This window comes from Triticum dicoccoides, chromosome 1B (genome assembly GCF_002162155.2).
Source record: "Triticum dicoccoides isolate Atlit2015 ecotype Zavitan chromosome 1B, WEW_v2.0, whole genome shotgun sequence".
Taxonomy (NCBI): Eukaryota; Viridiplantae; Streptophyta; class Magnoliopsida; order Poales; family Poaceae; genus Triticum; species Triticum dicoccoides.
Genome location: NC_041381.1, coordinates 39,391,154 through 39,403,838, shown reverse-complemented (window position 1 = coordinate 39,403,838; position 12,685 = coordinate 39,391,154). Strand labels below are relative to the sequence as shown.

At 47.2% G+C, this 12,685-nt stretch overlaps 1 pseudogene; it reads right to left on the bottom strand.

Annotated features, from left to right (window-relative positions):
* Positions 1-227: 227 nt before the first annotated feature.
* On the bottom strand, positions 228-366 carry LOC119351595 (annotated as a pseudogene).
* Positions 367-12,685: the final 12,319 nt, after the last annotated feature.

The following is a 12,685-nucleotide window of genomic DNA, read 5'->3' as shown; positions in this document are numbered from 1 at the left end:
CGCCGCCATTTCCTCCCGGGTTGCCACGGCCGCCACTGCCGTTGGGCTTGTTGTTGAAGTTCAGGTCGCGGTCACCACCGCCGCCACCTTGTTTGTTGTTGAACACGCGACCGCAGTCACCACCGCCGCCACCGTTGTCGTTCTGCTTGTTGTTGGAGTTGTTGAAGCGCCCACGTGATGCAGCGTTGGGGAGGACTGGGAGGATCCCCCACGAAGATTCATATGCGTCTCGAAGCTCAGAAGCTGCGAGTACAGCTCCGGGATAGTCACAGGTTCGACCCGTGAGCACATGGTAGATACCACGGGATCGAACTCTTCCTCCAGCCCGACGAGAATGTGTGAAACCACATCTTCTTCGTCCACCTTTTTCGTGAGGCAACGAACTCATCACAAAGAGTTCTGATCTTACCAACGTACTCTGTAATGGTGGAGTTGCCCTTCTGAAGATTCGCCAGTTCGATCCTGACATTGACAGACGGCACTCGGGTATGGGAGTTTAGCATCCCTTGCAGGATGCTCCACAGCTCGGCTGCGGTGTGGCAAGTCGCCACTTGGATGGCCATCTCACGTGGTATCCTAGTCAACAGGTAGGAGAAGACCTGCTGATCACGAGCGTACCAGGTGCCGAACTCAGGGTTGGGGGCCTTCGACTTAGTCTTGCCATCGCTGCTAGTGACCTCGATCGTCATGGGCGGCACCTCCTGCTCCAGATCAAGGAAGCCCGCCATCTGCGTCCCCCTGATGGCAGAGAGGAGGGTGGCGCACCAGAGAGCTTCGTTCCCTCTCGATAGTTTCTCTGTGGCAATGTGTGCAAAGGGAGATGAGGGGAACGTATTTGCGGATGAGCTCGCCATGGATGAATCCGAGGTAGGCTCTGATTACCATGAAAGATTATGAGGTTTGGTGTGAAGCGTATGCCTCCTGGCAGGGACGCATGCCTGCTTATATAATCAACATGATACATGATTCGGCAGGTGGTTTTGGGCTTGGCCCCTAATGCAAGCTATACAGGATATCTACAAGAGATTAGGCGCGCCTCTAACCTCCTGCCTTGGTTTACAAGATAACACACACGCACACAATTACAATCGTGACATTGTCACGTTACAACTCAAGCCTATCGTCTAACAGGGATCAAGTTTGTCTGTGAGAATTAGCAAGCATTCCCTGCTATACACACAAAAGCATGTGTGTTCAGTAAACCCTATTCTGCCTCTCATACTCTGATTGAAATTTTCATTGGTGTCTCTCTTTAATTGTTTAATTTTTTTTCCCTCAGTGGTGTCCATGTGCTCAGTACTCTAACTGCCTCTCGGCCAGTGGTATAACTAGAGCATAGAACGAAATTTGTTGGTTTAAAGGTTATTGCTTAGCCAATCGCCTGACATCACAGCAGTTTCCATTCTTCGAAAGACAATTTCATGCAGTGGATGTTCCTGCAAATCTGTTGTATTCATGAACATTTGCAGCGCTCTCCTCCAACCAAAAACACAATGTTTCTAGTCACTCTGTGCATAGCTACTCCTTACTAGGAAAGAGATCGAGAACTAAACATGCAAGTCAAACAGTCGCATGATTCTGTAGTGTACTAACGTGGTACAAATGATGTGATGAGTGTTTCCTAGGTGGCTTGCTCACACCTATCACATGATTCTGTAGTGGACTTTGATTTCAGAAGAAGAGATGTATGGGAGTCCTATATATAACCTCTGCCCTAGGATACCTTCTTAAGTGAGTAGGATATGCATTACTAATTTGTCCATCTCTTTATCCAGCTTCAAAGCATGTGAAATAGTGGAGGAAAACGAAAATATTGTGTTGCTTCACTGTGGAGGGCATCAGCCAAGGTCGTCTGCACCTGCAACTAGATCTTCCCTTCTTGCTTTAACTATGGTCAATAGAACAAAAATTTCATGAGACGAGCCTCCCCTGTATTTGCTGCACTTCAGTCAAAGAAAATCAGCCATTCCGACGTCGAAGGGTGTTCTGGGAAGTAAATATTGAAGATCCTTAAAACATTGAAGTCTTTCAAAATATTGAAAAGGCGGTGGTGATCTCATCAGGAACAACGATAGGTATATATATGGTACAAAAAAATCTATTCGGATTTTTATTACTATAAGCTAAACAAATAAAAAATGTGAGGTTGACGACCATCTCCATATTGGACTTAAAATACTTTAGAATGATTAAATCTGTACAGGTGGACAATATCAGATCCTTCAAAAGATGGCAATCTTTTCTATGTAAGAATTCTGGATCTCTTCTTCAACGACGGAGCGCTGTCGGGTTACTACTTCAGAACGTGTGGATACCTTGGAAAGGTCAAAGGTCGTCTACTTCGACTCTTGATTGGCGGATCCTCTCGGAGAAATTCACATGGCTAGGAGGTGTAACCTAGCTATGGAAGTCGTCGCACTTAACCGACAAACTACACTGCTTCAACCACTCTACTAGTCGGTGAGATTATTGTTCCAGCCATCATCATAGTGTTCCTGGGTGTGTGTTGGGGCAAAATAAGCCAGGGCTGGGTCGTGGTGTTCGTGCACCTGACGGCCGCGTCGAGGGCACGCGTGCGTGCGCGCGCTGGAGGCGTGACCGAGCCCAGCCAAGCGGACTAGGACGTGTGTGTGTGCGTCGTAGGGGGTGCGTGCGTGCGTGCGTGCGTGTGTCTGTTAGAAGCAGCGATCGGTGTGGAGGAGCGATCGCGTCTGGGCGCGAGACTCGGCCGCGCGAGCGAATGGGTGCGCGCGGAGCGCACGAGCTGGGAGCGGGGCGCGTGGGGTCGTGGGGGGGCTTGCTGCATGTCTGTGCGTGTGTATAAGAGTCCCCGATCCCTCCTGTGTATCGCTGTGGTGTTTTCGAGTTCGTGCTCGACGGGAATACAGGCGAGCCGTAGTTGCGGCGAAGGTGTTTGTGCGCCGGCATATCTCCTGTTTTCATCCACTCTCCTTCCAAGCGTGTCTCCGGTGATCACCGTCGACGAGGGGTTCCATCTTTGCTGACATTTGGTATCGGGGCTTCAGGTTCGGGAGGTCGCCGGCGGCAATGGCGCTGGTTCCACACGGCGGCGGCACGGGCGGGTCGGTGTCCATGGGGATACCGATGCTCTCGCCGGAGGGCTACACCGTGTGGGCGATCAAGGTGCAGGCCATCCTTGATGCCCACGCGCTGTGGGAAGCGGTGGCGCCGGCGGGTGATGTGGCGGTGAACGCCAAGAAGTGCAAGACGGCGCGGGCGCTCCTCCTGTCGGGGCTGTCGAACGACGTGCTGCTCTCGGTGGCGACGAAGCCCACCGCCAGAGAGGTATGGGACTCTCTGAAGGTGCGTTTCGTCGGCGCCGAGCGGGTGCGCGCGGCGAGGAGGGCGACGCTGCGCGGCGAGCTTGATCGGCTGAAGATGGCGGACGGCGAGACCCTGGACGCGTACGCCGGGCGGCTTGCGGGCATGGCGGCGCGGTTCGCAAGCTTGGGGGAGACGCTGGACGATGAGGCGCTCGTGAAGAAGCTTCTGGACACCGTCCCGGATCGCTTGTTCCCCGTCGTCGCCGGCATCGAACAGTTCTGTGACACGGCGACCATGGCGTTCGACGAGGCGCTCGGGCGGCTGCGTGCGTTCGAGGAGCGAGTGCAACGTCGCGGACAAGATGGCGGCGAGCGTGCCGGGGAGCAGCTCATGCTCACCATGGAGCAGTGGCGCGCTCGGGAGCGCCGGCGAGGCGGCACTCGGGACGACGACGACGACCAGAGGAGCGAGGCATCGGGCAGCGGAAGAGGGCGCCGAGGACGCTGCTACAAGTGCGGACAGAGGGGGCACTTCAAGCGCGAGTGCACCTGGCCGAAGAAGGAAGCAGCAGCGGCGGAGCAGACACTGCTGGCGCACGCCGGTGACGACCTCGACGGTCCGGCACTCCTCTGAGCCATGGCTTAGGGGGTGATTGTTGGGGCAAAATAAGCCAGGGCTGGGTCGTGGTGTTCGTGCACCTGACGGCCGCGTCGAGGGCACGCGTGCGTGCGCGCGCTGGAGGCGTGACCGAGCCCAGCAAAGCGGACTAGGACATGTGTGTGTGCGTCGTAGGGGGTGCGTGCGTGCGTGCGTGCGTGTGTCTGTTAGAAGCAGCGATCGGTGCGGAGGAGCGATCGCGTCTGGGCGCGAGACTCGGCCGCGCGAGCGCGTGGGTGCGCGCGGAGCGCACGAGCTGGGAGCGTGGCGCGTGGGGTCGTGGGGGGGTTTGCTGCATGTCTGTGCGTGTGTATAAGAGTCCCCGATCCCTCCTGTGTATCGCTGTGGTGTTTTCGAGTTCGTGCTCGACGGGAATACAGGCGAGCCGTAGTTGCGGCGAAGGTGTTTGTGCGCCGGCATATCTCCTGTGTTCATCCACTCTCCTTCCAAGCGTGTCTCCGGTGATCACCGTCGACGAGGGGTTCCATCTTTGCTGACAGTGTGATCGTGTAGAATAATTTACTCCCTCCGTTTCTTTTTAGCCCGCATATAAGATTTGGTCAAAGCCAAACGTTGTAATGTTTGACTAACTTTATGGGAAAAAATATTAATTACTCCAATACTAAAGTTATATGTTATGAAAATTGATTTAGTCATGCATCTAATATTATTGATTTCATAGTGTGGACGTTGATATCTTTTCCTACAAAGCTAGTCAAATTTTATCAAGTTTGACTTTGACAAAATCTTATATGCAAACTAAAAAGAAATGCAGGGAGTATTTTTTTTAGCATAGCACATTCCCCTACACCTTCTCCAAGTCAACCTCGGTCAATACTTCATCCCCTTCCTAGTCTTCCCTTTCCATAAAACCCTCCGGTCCATACGCAATCGGCCCATCCTTTGCTAGCTCTTCTTCCTGATCAGCAATGTATCTGGATCTGCCACCACAGAGCCCAACAAGTTTCCCTTTATGTTGGCTTCGGGCAGGCAACGTCCGCATGGGAAGCCCCTTGATCGCCCCACCAGTTCGCAGGTCCACCTTGGGCAATTCTCATGCGATCCGCGTCGTGATCACCTATATCGACTTAGCCGATCTCACCATTGTCTTGAAGATCCGATCCGTGGCTTTCTTTTATCAGGTGGAATGTGTGGCTTGGTGTCTGATCCTCGAGGAACCATAGCCCAGGTAATATGGGTTGTGACCACAAGGCCCCAACCCTTGGAGGAGGGGTTAGATATGGAGTGGGTGTTGGACTCCCATCGTCATTCCGTTCGTTACCTGGACTAGCTTCTGGGTTTTCCAAAGATTGATCCGCAACATGGTCATACATATGGAAATATAGCCGGCGGGAGTCGGGCCCTCGTCGGGTGTCGGTCGGGGTGCCGGGGCGATTGCATGTTGTGTGGCGATCAACCGCGCGCTCATGGATCCGGAACCAACATCAATTGCTCAAAGAATAATCATACAATACATTATTGCTAACATAGGCATATCAAGCAAAATTGGGTAAGCACTACCAATTAGCATCATCGAAGCTACAACTAGCCTACAGGCCCAAAAGCATGGCCACAGATATAGGCGATGATGGCCATGGCACCATCATGTCACCGCTGCACCTCCAGATCATTTATGAGAGAATGCTAGACAAGAAGGCAAGTTGTATGACCATGTCGGCTGTCGGCTTATCTGGCTCTCCTTTTCGCGCGAGCTCAGACCACTAGACCAATGTAGAAGGCTTGAGCTAATCAATATCTTGCAAGTAACATGTATGGATGAATCATGAACAAGTAATAATAAGTGTAGACTTTATTTTAGAGAGAAGGCTCAAGGAGCCCGACTTTGAATTAACACAACAATCTATCGGCAAGAAGATTACCACCGACAGCTTGCAAATAAAAGCGAAAAACTATGAAAAGATACAAGGTGTAGAGCAACACTAACAGTCTCCACCCGAATGATAGGCAAATATGAAAAGACTATGGCACACAATAGCTTGGACAATGAAACCCTCAAGTATGAATAATCAACCCACAGAGGCACCGGACCCTTGATGGAAGGAAGTAACGGGTGGAGAAACACTCACATCATCTCCATGGGGTCTGTATAGCACAGTGGCATGCTCCTCCATCATTGACAGGGGCTTAGGCACTGTCAGGGGCCTTGATACGTCTCCGTCGTATCTATAATTTTTGATTGTTCCATGCCAATATTCTTCAACTTTCATATACTTTTGGCAACTTTTTACACTATTTTTTGGGACTAACATATTGATCCAGTGCCCAGTGCCAGTTCATGTTTGTTGCATGTTTTATGTTTTGCAGAAACCCAATATCAAACGGAATCCAAACGGGATAAAAATGGATGGAGAATTATTTTGGAATATTTGGGATTTTCCGGAGGAAGAATCAACGGGGTGGCCAGGAGATAGGGGGGCGCGCCCTTCCCCCTGGGCGTGCCGGGCACTCTCCTGGGCCACCCGTAAGGCGGTTGACGCTCTTCTTCTGTCGCAAGAAAGCTAATTTTATGAGAAAAATCTGGGCGAAAGATTCACCCCATTCGGAGTTACGGATCTCCGGATATAAAAGAAACGGTGAAGGAGCAGAATCTGAGAACGCAGAAACAGAGAGAGACAGAGACATAGATCCAATCTCGGAGGGCCTCTCGCCCCTCCCACGCCATGGGAGCCAAGGACCAGAAGGGAAACCCTTCTCCTATCTAGGGAGAAGGTCAAGGAAGAAGAAGAAGAAGGGGGGCTCTCTCCCCCTTGCTTCCGGTGGCACCGGAGCGCTACCGGGGGCCATCATCATCACCGCTATCTTCACTAACACCTTGCTACGTCTTGAGCTTGCATTGGTTTTCCTTGAAGAGGAAAGGGTGATGTAGCACAGTAGCGTAAGTATTTCCCTCAGTTTTTGAGAACCAAGGTATCAATCCAGTAGGAGGCTCCTCACAAGTCCCACGAACCTACACAAACAAATAAAGAACTCACAACCAACACGATAAAGGGGTTGTCAATCCCTTCACAGCCACTTGCGAAAGTGAGATCTGATAGAGATAATATGATAAGATAAATATATCTTTGGCGGTGTACAACTCAAAGCTAGAACAAGATATGACTCTATATGAATGTCTCCGGCGGTGTACCGGGATATGCAATGGATCAAGAGCGACATGTATGAAAATTATGAAGGTGGCTTTGCCACAAATACGACGTCAACTACATGATCATGCAAAGAGCAATATGAAAATGATGGAGCGTGTCATAATAAACGGAACGGTGGAAAGTTGCATGGAAATATATCTCGGAATGGCTATGGAAATGCCATAATAGGTAGGTATGGTGGCTGTTTTGGGGAAGGTAAATAGTGGGTGCATGCTACCGATGAAAGTTGCGCGGTAAAATAGAGGCTAGCAAAGTGGAAGGATGAGTGTGCGTATATCCATGGACTCACATTAGTCATAAAGAACTCATATACTTATTGCAAAAGTCTACTTAGCCCTCGAAGCAAAGTACTAATACGCATGCCCCTAGAGGGATATATTGGTAGGAAAAGACCATCGCTCGTCCCCGACTGCCACTCATAAGGAAGACAATCAAAAGAGCACCTCATGCAACAAATTTGTCACACAACTTTTACCATACGTGCATGCTACGGTACTTGCCAACTTCAACACAAGTATTTCTCAATTCCATAATTATCCACTAGCATGACCCTAACAATCTAGCGCTAAGGCAGAGTATCAACCCGTGGCTAATGCCTTGGCCGAGTGCTCTTGGCTCCGTCAGCTGCTCCAGGAGTTGCTTTGTGATGTTCATAAGTCCACTCTTGTCTACTGTGATAACATCAGCGTGCTCTACCTTTCCGCCAACCCGGTGCACCATCGACGTACGAAGCATATTGAGCTCGATATTCACTTCGTGCGTGTAGCGACCCGACCCGAATGGGTCAAGTCTCTGTGCTTAAGTGTCATTCCTGGATCAGTATGTTGACACACACAGTACTCGAGGATTTATAACAGAGGTAAATCACATGTATAAAGTAACGTAAATACTATTACCTCAATCCAAATAGCGGAAGTAACAAGGTTGTGGATTCCCATAAACACCAACGACAAAGTTGAGTGTAGAAATTGTAACCCTAACGTATCACTTACTTGTCATAACATTCCTGCAACATGAGACGCTGCAGCCATGTAGGTCAGTACATTGAATGTACTGGCAAATTCACACCATAGAGCAATGATGAATAAAGGCTATCACAACATGCATATTTGGTTGGTGGAAAGCTCTACGGTTACAGTTCTGCATAAAGCCAATTTTTCCCTACTAGAAAGGAATAAATTTTTATTTAACTATCATGGTGGTTTTTAAACATTGAGAATGGTTGGCAGCATTCTCAATCCCAATTAAGCATCATCATTAAAACCCAACAAAATAAATTATAAGTAACATGATGAGATCAACATGATAATCCAAGAACTAGATACTCAAGATGTCCATAACCGGGGACACGGCTAATCATGATTAGTTTATACACTCTACAGAGGTTGCGCGCTTTTCCCCACATGACTCGATCTCCACTGTTGGTTTTCTCGCACTACATGGTGTTTGAGAAACGAATGACCGTGACATAGTCTTTCAGAAGCGCTAGCACCTTACGATTGGGTAGACCGTACCACCTACATCCCCTACATCTGCTAGTCTACCACTGTAAGAGTTCGCACGACTTACTCAGCTATGCTAGAGCCCATAATAGCATGTGGCTGCACATAGAAGTTTCTAGCATGAATAATATTATGATCCCTTTGAGCCTGGGTGGCGGTCCATAAAAAACAGGCAATCCTGGTCTACCTAGGTGCCTAGACAGGCAGTCCTGGAATAACCAGGTACCTCAATCCACCCAGATATGTATTAATGTTGCCACCTTAAATAAACCATTAATTAACAATCTCACATCTGTCATGGATATTCACTCACCCAATCCATGTCTACTAGCATAGCATGACAAAATAAGCAAACGTAGAAGTAACTCCCAAGGGTTTGATAATAAAACAGGTTATAGGTACTACCTCATCTACTTCCCAAAACCCACATGTTAATCAAATCCTAATCATGCAATTGTTTGAGGATTGATCTAATGCATAAAAACCGGGTAGTAAAGGGTATGATCAAAATGTGAACTTGCCTGTACTGTTGATGAAGATGATTCACACTCATAACTCCTGATAGTTCTATTCGTCTCACTCCGTTAAATCTATCGTAAGCAAGCAATAATAACCAGACATAAGCAATCACTCAAAGGATCGGAGAGAACGAAGAAAAACAAATCAGAAAACTTCGAAACCAAGCCAATAACTCTTGCAACAGAAAACAATTTCTGATAGTACCAAAATTGAGTGAATTTGGCCTTATCAGAAAGTTTAGTTCAAGAGCTTCGATTTGCAAAAAGAATCAACTAAAACGGAGTTATAAAACTCAAGTTATGATCAAATGAAGTTCAAATACTAATTTATTTGAAATTCAAATTTTAAACTTTCAAAAACATGTTTAAGTTGTTTTACTGGATAGAAGGGATCATAACGAAGAAGTGGGCGTTGGTTTCGTTGGATTTGGAAAGACGAGTAAAAAGTTGTGAGTGTTTGAAATCCAGGGGCTATTCTGTAAATAAAATATTTACAGACGGGTCCCGGGCCGAAATAAAAAGAAAATTCTAAATAGTGAACGTTCGCTGCCGAAAGCTAACTAATGAAAACCGTTTGCTAAAAAGATCTAAACGGTAAACATTCGTTATCTAAAAAAACAAAACCTAAAAAAATTTAACCGGTCTAGAAGAAAACCGATCTATATACAGAAAAACTGGCGGGTTTTCTTGGTTTATACCTGATCAGGCGAGATGAACCGACGGCGGCGGCGGCTTTCTCCGGCGAGGCGAGGCAGTGGCGACGGTGAGCTCCGGCGTGGCACGGCATCGCGACGAGGGGCGAGGGCGGCGAGGTGGCGGAGGTGGCACGGCGGAGGGCAGCGGCGGCGGTGCAGAGCAGCGGCGGCGGCGGTGCTTGACAATGGCGGCGGCGGTTGCGGGCTCCGGCGAGGTGCGGGAGGAGGCGGCAGTGGGAGCAGAGAGGAAAACGGGGCCTGGGCCTCGGGATTTATAGCGGAGGGGAGGAGGTGGCGTGGAGGAGGGGCAAAGGCGGCGGGGAGAGTCCGGCCGCGGCACTGACGTCGAGGCGGCAGCGGAGTCATGCGGGATTCGGCCTCCAGCGCGAGGTCGGGGACGGCGCGGTTGGGCTGGGCTTGGCCTGTCCTGGCTAAGCTAGGCCGGCCCAGTTCGGCGGGGAGAGTTTTTTTTAAAATTTATTTATTTATTAAAAAAACACAGAAAAACAAAAGAAATAAAAATATTATATAGGCATATAATATATCAAAAATTCCAGAAAATTATTTCCTACAAGATGAACATTATTCTAGCTTCAAATAAAATCCACAACAATTCTAATAATTCAAACAGTCCTACTGACTTATTTAAAAGCCAGTAAAATCATTTTAAAAAAAATACCAAAATTAATTCAAATTTATTTCTCTCCAATTTTCTACTGTAGGGAATCATGTTACCCTAATTTCCATATATTTTATTTTTGGAGAAAAATAATTTGAATAAAACCCAAATAAGCCCAAATTGAAAATAATTTTCAAAGGGACTTTAAATTGGATTTCTTCGAAACTCCCAACTCATATATCATATGTTTTGAAGAAGTCATTTTATCTTCTCTCATGAAAATCATTGAGTTGCATGAAGTTTATGAATTGGAAATATTTCCGAATGAAATTTAAATATTTTCATTTAATTAAATGGAAGAAGTCATATCATCTTCACTCCAGGGTTTTGTGATGAAAAGTATTCGAATTCACGGAGACAACAAAAGGAAGAGGAAAGTTTGGGAAAGTCCTTTTATTCCCTCTCTTTTAACTTTCAAAAGTTCCAAATTTCACTCAACTTCACTCAATCAATCAAACAACAATCAAAACTATGTATTTGTTTATAACATTCCAAAATTTAGAAATTTGGGATGTTACAGTGCGTGAGCAGGTTGCCCTTGGCCGTGTTCGGGTTCTTCACGTGCCGACGTCGCAATAGTTTGCTGATGTGATGACTAAGGGATTGCCTACTTCTGTCCTCGAGGAGTTTCAATCCAGTCTTTGTCTCTCTGTCGACGCCTCGACTGGGGGAGGGGGGGGTGTTGAGTTGTATTTCCTGTTGCATGTATATTGGAGTTGTGGTCCACCTCATAGTATTGTATAGTTGAGGTAGAGGCCTTCCCTTATAATTATATATACGTGCACCAGCACTCCATCAATACAACGACTATTGTATTGCAAACTTTCCCGTCTACAAGTGGAATGCGGCTTGAGGTCTTTTAAGATGTTCCCTCTTACCTCCGAAGAGGTAAGAGCTGTATTCGATCTTAGCCGTCCAGTGATTAAGGGCATAGTTGACCATGTAAATATTCTAAGTATGGAAAGTACTAGAAAAGTAAAAATTCTAAAAAGATTCATTTATCTTTCTCTTGTCCGCGTAGTACTTCCATATAGTTTATTTGTCGGCCCATAGGCACAACGGGCGAGCCGGAGAAAAAAAACTGGACTAGATTATTAAATATCCTATAGACTTTCTCTGATCCTCTGCTGCTACCATGTGGGAGATGCAGAGCCAGTGATATTCACTTTTGCTTTGGCAAAATGTCTGTCTGCGGAAGGAAAGCCTTTTTGGTGTCACTGGATGAGAAAGGTTTGGTGGCAAGGTGAGGTAAGGAAGAAACTGAGGATGCAGATTGATATAGTTTTTCTTGGATGTTGCGGACTTCAATTGAATGGTGGCATCTTTCATGAGCGGTTCTAGCAATGGAATGATGTTGTTTGAGATATGTAGATATATAGAACCGACTTTGTGTTCATTCGAGTAATGCACATGATTTCGTCTTTTTTTCGAGGAGGATTACCTCCGGCCTTTGCATCAATCGATGCATGCAGCCATATTATTAAAAACTGAAACAATGTCTTATGTTCCAAGGAAGCTCAAAATCCGAGCAATAATGAAAAAAAAGTCTGTAAAGCGCCACATCCGGCAAGAAAGCACCACATCCGACGATAAAGAGCAGGCTATGATGCCTACATACCTAGCCTATTATTAGCTCGCCATCCAAATCGGTTGTAGATAGCCCGTGCTACCGTCTCCCAGTGGTTGCACCCAATAACCAAAAGCTCCCTGAAGTCTGCATGGGTGAGTAACGACCACATACGGATCCAGGCTATAGCTCTATAGATAACCTGCAAAAGATTAGTGAAGTTTGTTCCATTAAAAATCATATCACCTCTAGTGTTCCACATAGCCCAGAATAGTGCACATATTCCTGTCCAAAGATCTTTAGCTATGTGTATGTCCACCCCATTAAGCCACGTCCCAAATAATGTGTTTATGCTCATTGGGGGATCCACGTTATAAGCTATATGTATTGATCGCCATAATAGTTTTGCAAGTGTACACTCAAGAAAGAGGTGTTTAATCGATTTATTTTGATCACAGAAACAACACCCAGGGTTACCAACCCAATTCCTTTTCATTAGCCTATCTTTGGTCAAAATGACTCCTTCATGAACGATGCGAAGCGGAACTTTAATCTTCTAGATGTGCAAAGACCTCGATAATGGCCCAGAATCAATTAAGTCTAAATACATGGATT